At 44.7% G+C, this 12,504-nt stretch overlaps 1 protein-coding gene across 1 annotated transcript in view; it reads right to left on the bottom strand.

Moving 5' to 3' along the window:
* IGFBP7 (insulin like growth factor binding protein 7) overlaps window positions 1–12,504 on the bottom strand; it is a 69,862-nt gene that overhangs the window by 21,500 nt on the left and 35,858 nt on the right. The gene's annotated exons all lie outside the window — the stretch shown is intronic.

Below are 12,504 nucleotides of genomic sequence, written 5' to 3'. Positions count from 1 at the left end.
GTCCTACTGAAAATCCCATTAAAGCGGGGCCCTTGCCCTTTGCTCGCCTCCATTAAGACACATTCACCTTGGTCTGAAGAGGGCCAGAAGCAGGGTCGCAGGGCCCCACGTGCGAGAAAACAGCCCCCCCCGGGGGGGGCTGCCGAGGAACAGAGCACAGGGCATGCTGGGCCCGCAGCTGGCATTTTTACATGATGAGGTTTTTGCCCTTCAGGCCCCAGCCTCATTCTGTCTTAGAGCTCCTGGTTACAACTGCCTCATTGGCCGACAACCCCAGACGTTAATCAGCCATCAGCCGCCCACCCCGTTCTTTGTCCGTGTGTTCTGGCCTTGCACTGTGCCCTCTGGTTATTTTCTGTACTCCTCTGTGATGTCCACAGACTTGAAAGCTCTCGGCTATTTACCCCAAGACTCAGCCTGTGTTTATGGCTGCTTTGCTGAGTGTTCTCAGATTTCCTCCCAGCTTCCTGATAGGATTCCGGTTTCTTCTCCCAGGTTCTGTATTTTCTCATGCTGTCCCTAAGGCTCAGGCTAGAGCAGAACACTCTGCCTACCCTGTGGGCTAATTCTCGTCTGTGTGTCCTGGGTACTTGTTCGGTGTGCCCGTGTGCTTTTCTAAACGTACTGTGTTCGGGCGCGAGCGCAAGACATTCTTGCTGAGTGCTGGGAGGAAATTCACATCATAGAAGGTGCTAGATGTGGATGCAATGGACCATCGGGACCAGCCAGACTGTTCAGTGGGGCTCAGAAGTGCCAAACGACACCACTCTGAAAATCAGAGAAATGGGTATGTCTCACCCATCTCGGCGCAGGGGGAGCTATCCGGTAGTAGCCGGAGAACTTTGAATAAGGATTTCGTATTTTTCATTAGCAAGGCAAATCATGCTTGCTCTTACCGGGTGGAGGACAACCTGGAGCCCTCCAGCGGCTGTGAGCTGTGACATATGGGAAGCAGTAAAGCACAGCTATGCCAGTGCACAGGGCAGTAATTACGCCAGAAGAAGGGACCCGACCTGGGACTGCTCTTTGCTACTCTTACCAGCGGTTGTGGGACCAGACATCTCTACTTTTGCACGCTGATTATTTGTAGGCAGTGATTGTATTTCTGCAATTAGTGGTCCTATGTTTCGTTTTTTGGGTTTTTTCCCCTTGTTTTCCTTAAGTTGTTAATTCTTTCTACAATGCAGGAAAAAACAAGGAAAGTTTTCACGGTTTCCATCGATTGGGTTTTAAAAGTGAGGACACTGTATGCTTGTGAGTACTGGGAGCAACGGCATGCCAAGTATCCTACAGGTGAGGTGACACCAGGGGAAAGCCTCGCCCCCCGGAACCAGCCTTTTCCTCCACAGCAGTTCCTTCTAGAGCCATCATCAGGCCCAGGCTTGGAGCACTTTTTCTTTTGTTTAAGAAAAATGATTTCCTCATTGAGCAGCTGGGACTTCAGATTTGGCACCTCTTCAGAGCGACCACACATAAAAGGAAAACTCATTCTTTATAAACTTGGGGAAGAAAATGTCCTCAATCTTCCTGAAATTGACGTAAAAGCTGCAGCTTATGCCCCTTCGGTCCTCGCCTTTTGAATACATTCTTGGGAAATCTCTCCAGCAAAACGTGTGGCCTCTTTAGGAAGCTGGAGTCTTCAAAGACGAGGCCTGTTCACAAGGGGGTCATCCTTGCTCTGCTTGTGAACAATGGGGAGGAGATGGAAAAGTAATCCAGGCTCATCCAGCCCATGGGAAAAGAATTATGGTTTTTAAGCCTATCAGTCAGTTAAACGGACACTTGAAAAGAAGAAAACTCAAAGGAGACTCAAATAAGTATGATGTTGGCTGATCAGGCAACCTCTCCATACTCCCGCCCACAGGTCCATGTGAGCTTGGCCTGTGAAGACTGAGGATCTTGATCTCTGGAGCAGAGAGAGATTAATCCATTCAGGCCATTCTAATTTTTCTTTTTTAAATGAGCAACCAGCCTTTTCCTACACAATAATACTGAGGAATAACAATTCCACAAGTATTCTGTAGTGTCAGCACTGGATAACTTTCCCAATGTCATGTTAACACACTTGGAAGATGGTTAAAGAACAGATCTTTCTGGAATACACTCATCATCAGATGTAAAATTGGGCTGGCCAGAGGTTTAATTCCTAATAATTAGGTGATAGCAAAAGAAGAATGTCATCTAAACATTAACTTTAATATCCATCCCTGTAATTAGAGCACTAACTTCTACTATTGCCTAGTTGAATTTATTCTGTAAGGGAAAATCCCTGTGGAAAATGGCACAAAAGGTGAGAACAATCCACAATGATATTAACTAAACTGAATTTCAGGATTGCATTGGCACAAAGCAGGTAAAAACACGGAGTGGATTAACTCATTCAGGCCCTCCAGGAACTGAGAGTTGTGCTGGAGACATGAGGGACAGAAAGATGGTTGGGCTGGACTCCTGCCTGATACAGGTTTACAATACAGAAAGTGTAGACGAGTGTACCAGTAGATAAGCAATTATAATATGGATGGACTGTCACTGGCCCTATGATATAAAGAACTGAATTTAGAATGCATTTATGGAACATAAGAAATAGCAGGGAGATTGGTAGGAGAAGGAAGGGAAGAATGAAGGGGGGGTAAACAGAAGGGGGAATGAACCATGAGAGACTGTGGACTCTGGGAAACAAACTGAGGGCGTCAGAGGGAAGGGGGTGGGGGAATGGGATAGGCCAGTGATGGGTAGTAAGGAGGGCACGTATTGCATGATGCACTGGGTGTTATACGCAAATAATGAATCATGGAACATTGCATCAAAAACTGGGGATGTACATCAAAAAATGACACAGATGGATATGGTGACTAACATAATAAAAAATTATAAAAAAATGAACTGAATTTAAAGAAGATGAAAGGGGCTTTCAAAGTTAAATGTGGTGGGTGGGGTAGGTGAGGAGACTTCAGGCAAAGGGATTAGCGTGCTCAAAGAAAAGAGGTGTCACTTGCAGGAAAAATAATTTATACTGATATTGGGCTTTACACACCACAAAGAGCTTTTATTCTATTACTTTCATTTTGATTTTTCCCAATAATCTTGTGAGATAAGCTGGTCATTTTACAGATACAAAAGTTGAGGTTCAGTAAGGTTAAGTGGCTTGTGTGAAGTCACCCAGATTGAGAGTCTTGTGGCCAGGATGTGAATCTAGTTTTTCTGAGTGCACACCCAGTGGTTTCCCTAGGCTACCATGTTGCCTGTTGACATAATCCATGATGGCTGAAATGTTCCATCTTGTTTTGTTTTGTTGGGAGAGAAGGAAAAGAAATCTTGAGAACTGGAGGCCAGACTAGACTGCAGAGGTTTTCAATGTCAGCCAATGAGATAAGTTATGTCTACAAGTTATACTGAGGAAAAAGGCAAACAAGAGAATAAAAACATTAATATATTTTGGAGAAAAGTTCACACAGGCACTAGAATCCTAAAGAGAGATCATTGCTCACCATTCACACTCTGGCCTGTAATGTTTCAGAGGTGGTATCTGACTAGTTCTGGGTAGTTTAGACCTACAGCTCCAGATAGGTGAAAATTATCCTCCTTATATTGAACGCTGGGCAGACATTAACCCTACTGCAATCACATGGTTAGAGTCCTACCCATATCTTGGAGTAAAACAATCTGGAAACTCCAGCCATTTTATTGTGTTTTAATGCTTTCAATAAATGTTTAACGTCACAATCAGTATTAGAAAATACACTTCATGTGATGTTTTACAAATCATTAAGATGATGCCATATTCTTGGACAGTACCTTATATAGGCAGGGATCCTATGAGAACTTTAAAAGTCAACGTTAACACTTAGTAAACATTCCTGGGCAGAGCCAAGCAATCCTTATCTTAGTGAAAATGTTGTCTCTCTGGGATTAGATATGTTTTAGATTTACATCTTCATCTTGAGAAAAACTTTTTAATTGCCAGAAAGAGGATAAGGGCCCTACAGGAAAACATTTACTAAACTATAAAATCCAGAATAAATAAGATGTGGCCCTAAGTATCTTCCCAGCCTCATTTCTTGCCACATATCCTGAACTCTGAGCTCCAGCCATAAAGAACTTTTTATGTTCCTCGAATGTCCTGCTCTCTAATCTTTGCACATATCATTCCTTTTTCTGGAACAATCTCCCCTCTCCCACCCCCTTCATTTTCCACTCCTCCCCACTTTTGCTTGGTTAACTCCTAGATACCCTTTGGGTCTCAGCTTCTCGTTTAACGAATCTTCCTTGACCCTTCCTTCCTCATCTCCTTCCACTCCTTTTCACTGCCACCACTGCCAATTTAGAGTCAGGCGGGGGGTTCCCTTTCTGGTTTCTACATGGCTCTCTATATTTACCCTTCTCCTAGCATTTTCACAAGGCATTCTGATTGTGTCTGCATAGCCCAGACTGTGAGCTCGGTGCCAGAAAGGACCTGTGAATTTACTCTAGTTCTTTCCCGTGTCCCACCACCCAGCACTAAGCAGAAGACCAATACACTGCCAAGTAGTTGAGCGAAACAACGTCTCTATCAAATTATACACCAGGTTTTGTATTTTTAGTATTTTCATGTGAAGGTTTAAATAGCATGAGTTTAGGAACCATTCCAAGAAACTGGCTTTCTTTGTGTTGCTGATTATTAAAAACACTTTGGGGGGGCTAGCCAGCTATATATAACTGCTCCTATTCCAGAGTTTATACAGGGCATGTCTTAGCATTTGGGAAGGGTTAAAGTGCAGAGATTTTGTTAACTGTGGCCTTTAAAAGTCAGTCCTCAACCATTCATAGGTACAAACAGGTCAATGTTTAGTTATGCCTTTCTTATGTCCCTGACTCAGCTAAGCAACAGAGCAATCAAACGTCCAGAAAGGCTGACTCTGTATTTTTATCCTTATACCAACATAGATCATATGTTAGGAAAAAAAAATCTATAAGAAAGTAGCAATCTCATTTAAAAACTTAGATAAAATCCAGGAGACAAGAGATAAAAACTGACTCTATAGCAAAATGCTGCCTTATTAGTCAATTTAGAAGATTTAAAAATCCGGGGTCACTGGCCAGACTTTTGGTGGGAGAAACCAGAGTGAAGGGGGGGCAAATACTTCAAAGCTCAAAAGTGCAAGTCCACACTGACCAACATTATATTAGAAAAGACGGATTAAAATAAAAACCAGCAAAGCATAAGCCCCAGTTACCCAATGATGTTAAAAACATTTATACCAGGCTTTAAGTGAAAAGATCAGCTTAAAAATCTGTTTCCAAACATGAAAGAAGAATTCCTGATTCCACATGGAGAGGAAATGTTCCAGTGGAGGGACAGGACTGTTTTAGTGGGACAGGAGCAGTACTGAGATTCACCTCTTCTAGTAAATAAACCCTTTTCTATTACTACTTTCACATTCTTAAACTATCACATAGGCACTGACGTTGAGACTTCGAAGGACCCTAAGATCCATCTTGTCCAGATCCTCATCTTACAGGTCAGGCTGGGGATGGGGGTGTGAGACATTTGCTTTAGCTCATTACTGGATGCTGGCAGCCACGAAAACTAGAACTATGGGAATTCATCTCCTTGCACTTTATTATCAACTGAGAAAAACCAGTATCTGTCCTCAATCAGCTGGCCACCATCAAACGGTGTGAAGCTGAGAGACTAGAAAGGTGCTGAGCAAAGCCATTAAGTATCCACAGCTACATTTCTTAGGCAGATGGGCAGCACACGGCTTAGTTGTGGGAATACTTCTAAATTGCATGAGTAGAACATGGACAAACAAGATAAGGCTGGCTCCAAGAAAGTAATTCTCCCAAGTCCCCTGAGCCTTGAATTTGGAAAACCACAGCCGACTGTGGAATTTGGGAACATCACAAATGGTACTACTGGGTAGAACTTCCCATGTGACCTCAGCCCACGCATGGAGGCCTGTCAAGGTCCCAGGTGCTGGCTCACCCACGGGCTATGGCTGAGACAGAATAACAAAGAAAAAAAATCCTCCCCAAGCACACACATAAGCAAAAGCTCTCTTCCCGCGTCCTCTGCCAGGAGAGCTGGAGCCAAAGAGATGAGTTCAAAACTCTGATTCATCCCTAAAGACAAATAAACTCAGTCTATAGAGGCAATTTAGGCAACTTTCTTCTAAGTAAACAAAAGTTAAGTTTTGGAAAGGGGCTTTGGAGAAAACACTGAGGCCACCCCAGAATCTAACTTCACAGGGAAAACAGAGAAGTGTTCACTCTTAAGCTCTGAAAATGCCAACAGATGGATATGTACAAAGGGGCAAGTCCAGAGGCAAATGGCGTCAAGATGTCAGCCCTCCTCCTCTTTCACAGAACCGTGGAGTCTGGGTTCTGAGCCAGCTCCTTGCTGAGCTGAGGAAGCATCTTTAGTGCACTGCTCGATTTCTGCAACAGCAAACAGGAGTCTGATTGGAAAAAGTACTTCTTCCCTCCAGGAGCACCAAGCTCCTGGGCTGGCCCAGGGCATCTACCTTTGTTCCTGGTCAAAGCCACTGCCCTAACCTGTATTACTTCTCTGGTCTGGCTAGCCAGTGGTTCCCCTGGTTCTTTCTGCCCCACACCAGCCCCATGTCAACTACAGATGTGAGTCTTCTTGCAGTGTCACTAAAATATCCAGTCCAGGTCCTGTGTATACCTCCTACTGCATGGGTCTCCCTATCCCCTTATCAAATTCTCCCTTTCTAGGCAAAGTCTAATTCTCCCCCCCTTGACTGTGGGTTGGACTTCTAACAAACAGAATGTAGTACAAGTGGCAAAATATGACATCTGAGACTAGATCATTAAAGGCATAGCAACTTCATGTTTTTTCTTGGGTCACTTGCTCTGGGAGAAGCCAGCTGACATGTTGTGAGGACGGTCAAGCGGTTCAGTGGAGAGATCCACGTGATGAGGAACTGCACCCTCCTAACCACAGTCACGTGAGTGAGCCAGTGTGGAAACACACCCTACAAACCCCAGTCAAACCTTCAGATGACTGCAGTGCCCACTGACATCCTGACTGTAACCTCATGCGAGATCCCAAGCCAGAACTCCTGGATAAGCCAGTCCCAAATTTCTGACCCATAGAAAATGTGTGAGTTAACAAATATTCATTGTTGTTTTAAGCTGTTAAGTGTTGGACTAACTTATTATGTAGCCTTTAACTAATACAACATCTTTGAACCTTCTCTACCGTCAGCTAGAGTTGTTCCTTAATTAATTAATCCTTGGGTGCCTGGGTGGCTCAGTCAGTTAAGTGCCTGCCTTTGGCTCAAGTCATGATCCCAGGATTCTGGGATCGAGCCCCGTGTTAGGCTCTCTGCTCAGCGGGGAGCCTGCTTCTCCCTTTCCCTCTGCTGCTCCCTTTGCTTGTGCTCTCTCCCTCTTCCAAATAAATAAATAAAATCCTAAAAAAAATGATAGTCCTTCTTGGAGAATGAGTTTTTTGTTTGTTTTGTTTTTTCCTTTCCCCAAGGGCTAGGGTAAAAAACCCCACGTATACAGAGTCCTCATGGATGGATATTTATTGATTTTGGGCCATTATTGCTCAAACCCGAGGAGATGACTGCAGCGATGATAATATGTATTTCCAAGGACAATTCTTAACATGCTCTTTGTAGGTGCTATTTTAGAATCTTTTATGTCACTTCATCATTACAAAATAAAGAATCAGAACTTATATCACCCTAGGATCTCTAAAACAGAAGCCCTAATTGTGAGCATTTGTAACCTTAAACAGCCCATAGAAGATATAAGGGACTTTTCCCCCCTCTTAAGAGTCTTGTATTTACACTTTAATAGTGAGGGAAATTAACCTACTATATACAACAACATGGATGAGCCTTGAGGACATTATGCTAAGTGACATAAGCCAGTTACAGAACAAATAACTGCACGATTTTATGTACATGAGGAGCCAAAGTCACAGAGGCAGAAAGTAGGATGGCGGGTGCCAGGGGCCCGAGGGAAGGGGAACTGGGGAGTGTAGGATTTCAGTCACACAACATGAAATTTCTAAGGATTTGCTGAACAACAATGCGCACATAGTTAACAATATCGTACTGTACACTTAAAAATTGTTGAGGGTAGATTTCATGTTACATGTTTTCTACCAAAATAAAAATTAAAAAAAAAAAAGAATCATGAGATTAATATGATCTTATACCAAGATTTACATCAATGATTCCTTTTTTGCAACACTCCCGAACTTCTCCAGGATGTAAGTGCCATACTGTCTCAAAAACCCCTCAAAATTAAACAGGATTTTTACTTGTTTTTACATTAATAGATACAAACATCGCTCTCTTCTTTTCAGAGGATTGGCAGGGTGGGAAAGGAGGAAGGATGCCATATAAACCAAATTTAAGGATAGGACGTTGCAATTCCGACAAGTTGGGGAATTACTGATCTGGAGATGTGCTGAGGTTTCAAAATAAGTGGGCTTAAAAAAATACCCAAGCATTTGAAGACCTAAACTCCAAAGGCTTGATGTCACCAGGACCTCATTCTCCTTACATCAAAGACCTGTAGACACAATACCCAAGAGAACAGGGAAAAAGAGAGGCCAGCGAAGACTCAGATAAGCAGCAAGCTAAGGCACAGATAAGAGGAGCCTGGAAATACAGCAGAGAGGCAGAGAAAAATAAAGATGGAGATACTTCCTATTCATTCACACACGATTGGGGTAAGACATGAAGAACATACAGATTCTTTCACCTCATTTTCCAAAGGAGGAAGGAAACAAAATATTAAAAGGGAGGAAATGGCATATTAAGGGTTGAATTTTCACAGTGCAAACACAAAATGATCACTGCCCTGCCGTAAACCAGGAATGGGATTAGCGGAAAGCATGGAGGGAAGTGAAAGGAAACTTCATGTCTTCGAAGGACAAGGAGAAAGGGACAACTCATGTTTACGCTGAGAACATCTATTAATGCTGACGGCGCGGTATGCTCTCTCTTCAGTCTTTCCTCAACGTGCTACCTCTTTTTACATTAAAACCAAATTCCCTGAAGCTTTTCAGTTGCCACTCTAGGTGTAGAACCCTTCTTAAGGACTCAAGTGAAAAAAGAGCCACGGAAGGGAGACTGTTCAGCCGAGACTAGAGAAATGTTCTGAGCCCCTTGCCCAGACATTAGGGCGCATTCAGGGTGGGTGCCTGGGTGGTGGGCTGGATCCCTCGAGAGGCCTTCCTCCAGTGCTCCCGTGAGTCGGGATGAAGAAGACCATGACACCCTCCCACTGCGCTGTCTCAAGACAGAACTTTACCATCAAGACACACTGGCTTGCCTGGGAAGAAAACCCAAACTGGTGTGGAAACCCAAATGCCCTTTTGTGTCTCTTGGGCCATTTCAGGCTGGAGGGATCAGAAGAGAAAAACATAGAAAGCAAATAAGCAGAGGGAAGTTGGGCAGGAACCACAGGTCGGGCTATCGTGGGAACTTTCAAATGCTGAGATTTCTCTCTCTCAAGGTTGTCTATGGCCCCTCCAACAAAACACAAATGGAAGTTCGGTCCCTCCGTCAGGAGACCTCAGCACCGGAGTTCTCTTTAGCTCACCCACAGGTGAGTCTCTCTTTCTTCCAGGAATACTCCTTTCACATTTGACAGAAGTTTCCCTAGCCTCATTTCCTCTATCCTGCCCTCCTCTCCACCCCCCTCCACCCAAAAATCTCTGATTGTCTTATTATATTAACCGAGATTCTGTTTATCTACACATTTCCATTATGGCTAACATCAAAAAAAGCATATTTCCTGCTGAAAATCACACTTAACAAATCCCTTTGGGGACAGAAAAAAAGTGCAAGCCATTTAAAAAGATTGGTTTGTGGGAAGAAAGTCAGTCCCAAATCACTCCTTTGCATTATGCTCTAGTTAAATGAGGTGGGCGCCCCAGGACACATTTATAATGATGGAAAGTTCTCAGTCTCTTACTGCAGGCCAAAACCTCTTTGAGACTATAAGTGTTCTCAAATCAAAACATGTGAATGTAAAACCAAAAGCTTAAATAAGAACACCTTTGTTTTCTCTTATAGATGTCGGAGACATTTCAACCCAGCTGACAATTTGGGGGGAGGGTTAATAAGCAATGAACACTGGGGTGAGGGGAGTCTTGGTGCATTTTCCTATTTGATTAAGATGGATAAATCCTGAAAAATGACGTGATCAGTCCTGTGGATCAACGTCGAATGGTACAACACACACATTTCAATTTATTAAATAATTTACTGAACTAAAACTGCTAATTACAAAGGCCAATGTATCTGCGGGTGGGCTGCCCCGGCATGTGCTCATTTTACAGCAGCTCCTATTTCTTCTGCGCCGCACACCCTGGCTCACCAGGTTCACCAAGTCCCTTGGGCCCATGTGCCTGTGGTGGCGGCCAAGTCAGGCTGAAGGAAGTAGGTGCACCCACTCAGGCTGCAGCATGAGTAGATGATGGCCACCAGTGGTGCCCAACGCTGCACAGCTCTAGGTCCTACGGAAGGCGTGCATTTTTGAGACACCTGCAGTGTGAAACACCAGCTGCAATTTACAAAGAGCACTCCTCCTGTTCTGGCCTTTGGAAAGCCTCCCCTAGTCACACGGTACATGCCACACTGTCAGGGAGTGCACACGTGTCCTATCACATCAGGAGAGTTCTGTGTGCGTAGGGAGAGGAGTCAGTCGGTAGGAGGCCCATTTGGGACTCTCACATCTAGCATCTCCTTCCTCCATCTGTGCGGACAAATGTTTGATTCTGTGCACCATAAACGTCTGCACCGATCACTCGGGCTTAGACGAAGCAACCCCAGATCTCCAACGCTGGGCACACAGGGCAGGTAAGCCTCCCTTTCTTTTCCCTGGTTGGTCAGTGAGTGGGTGGGTCCTCTAAGGGCCACACTGGGGGCCCACCCCACAGACCCAGTGCTCAGCCCAGCCGAGGGGGCTGGCCTACCAGGTCAGCCACAAGGGAGCCACGCTGGCATTGTGGCATATGTGGCAGGGCGGATATCAGGGTCATCAGGAAGGCAGGTCCACAAGGGCTTTCAAAACTTTGGGTTTGCTTAGGAGGGCTTGTCCTGAATAGCTGTTCTAGGTGGATTGGGAACGCTGGCTATGGTGAGGGAGGAGGTCGTAAGAATGTCCCAGAACTGCCCAAGATGATTAGGATGTCTGGATCATGAGGATCAGACTAGGACGGGCACCGGCTTTTTTTGGGGTAGCCCCATAAACCCCCATGACTACGCAGTCACTGGCCAGGCTGTAAGCCAGCCCAGATACAGCACCACAGTCATCACCACCACCTCCAGCTTCGCCCACCATCACTGCCCATTTGTGGAGAGCTTTCTACAGTGCTAGTCTGGTTATTTTAGCTGACCGGCAGCGCAGTCCTGCCGGGTTGACTGGGAACCACAGTGAGCACTGGTGCAGAGGGGAGTAACCTGCCTGAGGCCGTGGCTCCCGCGGCCGCTCCCCTGCCGTGAGCACACAGGTCTCCAAACTGCCTGATTTGCTCTCCTCTTTGGAAACTGCATCGCTAACCCAGAACAACACCATTTTATGGTTTGACTCCTGCTTTCTTCCTCCTACCCGCCTCTGAAGGTGTTACAAGGTGAAAGTGAGCCGTAACTGGCGTGGAGGCTGCTTCTCCCTCAGGCGTCGCTTACTCCTCTCTCGCACCACGTGGGACACTCAAGTTGACTCTCCAGCCTGACTTCAGGGCCCTACCTCACTCTCGCCAAAACTCTCCCTCTTCCTTCTCTTTTATCTCTTGAAGTTCTTTCATAATACCCTATTGGCTTTCTGGCCCATTCTGAACATTCTAATAACTGAGTCCTCTTTTTTAAAAACACCTTTCTGGGCATCTTGCTTCTTTCAAGCTTTTCAATTAAAAGAAAAAAGATACAGCTCCCCAATAAAAAAAGGTTACCAACACCCAAGTACCTTTCAGGAACTTACAAAGTACTTCATTTGGTATCATCTGTGTGGAAACAACATAGCATTACCTACCTTGACTGCACTAGGAGCCCTCAGGGTAGAGCTGTGTTGTGTGAGAGAGATTAAATCTGGCTAGAACCCAACAAGAAACAGCCTCATGTGGGGCAATCCATGCCTATTGGAACCTTGACTGATCACATTTCAAAGCCTAGTGCTTTGCTAAAGGGCATCTGACTTTAAGAATAAGCAATCCTATTACTCAGAGCCTTCTCTGCACACCAGAGCTTTGAAGGAATTTGATAGTTTGCAAATTCAAAGCTGAAAATGAAAAACCCACGAATAAGACTTGAATCCATTTATTCATGGTAAAACGAATACAGCTTTGAAAAGTCTATCCTCATTAGGATCAATCCAGTGTCATCAGTGATCTGGTGTGAGGCTGCTTAACTAGCTTCTCACTTAACAGGAGAACCATTTTCCTAAAACAAACTCTGTCTTTACTAGACTCAGGACGTACCACAGAACAACATTAACTTAAGTACATTTCTTCTTCAATCGTGTCTCATTGTTTTT

This window comes from Ursus americanus, chromosome 8, assembly GCF_024610735.1.
Source record: "Ursus americanus isolate L20-20 chromosome 8, mUrsAme1.1.p, whole genome shotgun sequence".
In the NCBI taxonomy this organism is placed as follows: domain Eukaryota; kingdom Metazoa; phylum Chordata; class Mammalia; order Carnivora; family Ursidae; genus Ursus; species Ursus americanus.
Note: the sequence above shows the minus strand (reverse complement) of the source record. Positions and strands in the feature narration are given on the sequence as shown.